Source organism: Pygoscelis adeliae, unplaced genomic scaffold (assembly GCF_000699105.1).
Source record: "Pygoscelis adeliae isolate BGI_AS28 unplaced genomic scaffold, ASM69910v1 Scaffold171, whole genome shotgun sequence".
NCBI lineage: Eukaryota > Metazoa > Chordata > Aves > Sphenisciformes > Spheniscidae > Pygoscelis > Pygoscelis adeliae.
In genome coordinates this window covers 5699344-5702915 of record NW_008824186.1, presented here as the reverse complement: position 1 = coordinate 5702915, position 3572 = coordinate 5699344, and the positions used below count along the sequence as shown (strand labels likewise).

At 41.1% G+C, this 3572-nt stretch overlaps 1 long non-coding RNA gene across 1 annotated transcript; it reads right to left on the bottom strand.

Moving 5' to 3' along the window:
* Nucleotides 1-326: 326 nt before the first annotated feature.
* On the bottom strand, nucleotides 327-2905 carry LOC103925759. Its single transcript, XR_664044.1, has 3 exons — nucleotides 2854-2905; nucleotides 629-839; nucleotides 327-366 (listed from the first exon to the last, which is right to left on the bottom strand). It is a non-coding gene; the product is annotated as an uncharacterized LOC103925759 (long non-coding RNA).
* Nucleotides 2906-3572: the final 667 nt, after the last annotated feature.

Sequence of the window (3572 nt, the reverse complement as noted above, 5' to 3'; positions counted from 1 at the left end):
CATCGTAGGTGCGGAAACTGGGGAAGAAGCAGGGGGCATGTGGAAGGGAAAAGCTCTCTGCCACCCTTGCTGTCTGTGTCCCAGGAATGCAGTCTCATTGAGAACACCGTGTGATAATGACACATGCTTCCATTTCCCTTCCTCTTGGTTTTGCTTCAAGTTATTGAAGCAATCTTGTAGATGACAACAAAACAGGATTTTCTCAGTAAACATACAAACAGCTGCATCGTGTTGTTTCTTTTTTGAACTTACCCTCAGTCCTCCTTCTCCTCCAGAACCTGAAGCTGCAATTCTTTTTTCTATTTCTTCCTGTTTCTTTTTCTTTTGCTCTACAGAGTAAGCGTTCTTAATACCTCGAGAGGAAGCCTGGGAGAAAACACATTTGGGTAAGACCACTTAACTATTTTTTTGGGTAGAAGTCAAACTGCAAGTCTTGACAACAGCGTTTTGTGAACTCCGGTTTGCATGAAAAGACTAAAACATTAAGTAATGCTACTACTACATAAACGCAGACCTTTCAGGATACTTCTTCATACCGTGAGTTCTTGGTCCCATAGGGATGTGAGGGTGCTTTTGTTTCATATTGTTATTCAATCCAGGTGAACATATTTAATGCAATTACATGTACCTGCTTTGCATCCTAAGATGCAGAACCAGAACTTCCATTCCCAGAAGTCCCATAAATTCTTAGTCTGTGGTTTTTCCAGTGTCAGGGCCTATTCTTGCCCTCACAAACAGAATTAACCGGGAAGAGACAATTTGGGCAGACAGAATTTCCAAGAACTTTAGCCGTTTCATCATCTGTTCACTTCTTCCATTTCTTTTTATCAAAAGGCTACCTAGAGATAGAATACAGATGATGGAAATCATAATGACAGAGTCTATTCTAACACTCAATAAGCAGATGGAGAAAGTCACAAGCTCTGTATAGCAGCTACAGAAATCGATGGGAACTTTACGTGCAGGGGAGGAAAAAAAGGTCATGTTAGTAGTGCTAGCCTAGGCTGTTAGAAATCCAAGTTCTAAACTGTGATCTGTGAGAAATAACCTGTGTGACAGTCTACCTTTCAAACTTCATAGATGTGTGGAAAGCAGCAGTACACAAATGAGAAACCTGTTGTCAACTGCCTGCTAATGAGCCCCTAGACTAGATGGTAGGAGTATCAGAACGACTGACAAACAGTTAACACTGTAAACCTAGAAAGAAAATGTTTTAAAAACTGATTCTTAGCCAAGTTTAGAGTTATGATACTACAGCACAAGCTACGCAAAAGATGTTAAAAATCTACCAAGGGAAAACAGCAATGCTCTCACCTGAAATTCAAGGCCCTGATGACAAGCACATTTCTCAATAGGCTACTAAGGCAAATCTTACCAAGAAATACCAACTTACTTAGACCCTGTGATTTCTAGCTTTTAGGCAACTGGCCTTCCAAGTGAGTTAGGTACCCAGACTCTCTCTACAGCACCCCAAAAGGAAGAACACCTCACACGGCTTCAGGCTGAATAATGAGCAGTTAAGAAGCATGTACAGGAAAACACCAAGCAGAGAAGGACATCTGATCTATTCCCTTGTCCCTCACGAGGGGGAAACTGAATTAGGCTACTCACAAGACATCTCCATCGCTCAACATTCAGAGGCTAAAATGCTCTCAAAGATAGTAAAAAAATTCTGGTAGATGTTTTAGCTCTTTCTCTTTTAAGAAAACAAAAAGTAACAGAGAGCGATAGTTATGTTTTTCTTTAGCAGCTTAACGGCTACCACAGAACTTCAGAGCCATCCATAACAAGTTGCTTCACTTCTCCTTCCTCCCAGGAAAGCTTTTTAGCAACTTAAGAGCTAGATGGGGACGTTCCCCTTTCAGACACTTCTCAAAAGTATATTTCCTACAGTTTTGCTTAAAAGCCCTTTGAGATTTAAGATTACATGTGGATTGCTTTTAGTACGTAGTCTGACACAAAATCAAGAGTTTTTAAAGAAGGACTCTGAAGCGTCACTCAACTGTTGCTCCAATTATTCACCAAACTCCCTTAAAACCAGATCAACACGGTCCTCATCAATAATGGTCGATTTGTAATTCAATATATAATGTCACTAACACTCATAGAAAACCCACATTCCTCTCTCTTCATAGGTCAGCTGTGATCTCCAAGATACACGTTTTACTTACTGTAGATGTTGTATGGTGTTTGTTGTAAGCCTTTTTTGAGAAGTACAGAAAGGAAGAAACAGGCTGGCTAGTTCTGCATTCTGCTAGAACATTTGCATCCTACCTCTTCTAACTTTAAGGATATTTAAGTAGTTAAAGCTTGGCAACCTTAAAAAGATAGAAGAGTAAGTTAATACTACTTCTTTGCTGGAATTTAGCTGAGAAATGTGCTCAACTGTTGCCATGTTGATAAACTGAACTTGCAAGTGCCCATAACCTGCATTTGCAAGAGAAGTCCAAGTGCAGTACCACCTGAAATTGCCACCACAATAATTGTTTGACAACTCTGGCTCGAAATATTTCTCAATCTCTTGTTTACAAGTCTTATAATGGGGGAAAAAAATAATGACAAACTTGCTCTTCAATTCTTAGGTTGTTTTTTAACTACTGCAAAACTTCTCTCATGCAAACAAGCTCAGTTATCTTGCAATGGTCTTTGAGTACCTATCTAGCTATGAAATTCTACTATAAATATATATAAAAAATGGCATAAAGGTAAAACATTAATACTATGAAAACGTTTAATCACAATTCCCAAAATCCAGGCATGACATCCAGTGTTCCCCCGGAAACCCTAGCTGTTTTCCCCATAAACCAGTTACCAAAATGTATTTTGAATAAACGGCATTTTATCAGACGTTACCTCCATCTGCCTCTTTTCAGCAGCTTCTGCTAGCTGTCTTCTTTTTATTTCCTAAATAAAACGTGAAAGACAGTGAAATTCTATTCTAATACAGTCTGTACATTCTTTTTAAAGTCTTAATTTTTAAATATGACTCAACTCTGTAATGCAAACTGCCACCAAATGCCAACCTTAAGTCAATTAGCATCATCCTTCCCTCCACTGCCAGTCTGCAAGAACAAAGTGTTTTTAGTGACTAATATGCTGGAAGAGCAGCTGCTGACAGATCTACAGTCAACCCCCACCAGAAATCTGTGTTCAGCTGTCTGCATTACGCCTTCACTCCAAAAAATTCAGACTGGAATGAGAAGGCATGCAGTATGTGAAATGCCCTTTTGGAGCGTGAAAAGGGGAAAGCTCACTCTTCCAGGCCGAATGTGCTCCTTTTCTTCTCCCCCTCAAAACCCTCAGGTGAGGGGTACAAAGACATGGAGATGGGTTCCCGCCCCCGTAAGGGAAATGTCATCCTATGGAGATTAGTTAGAAGTGAGCATCACTGTGCACTAGAGAGAAAAGCAGAGTTTTTCCCCTTTCTGGCTAAAATGAGAGTCATCTTGGCCTCGATTATGGCGCGAAGCCCCCAGCCTCCATACAAGTGCCCACCAGTGAGACGTGGGACGGAACAGAGGGAGGCTGCGGGGTGCCAGGCCCCAGGCCGCGGGGCGCCGGGTGGGGGCTGC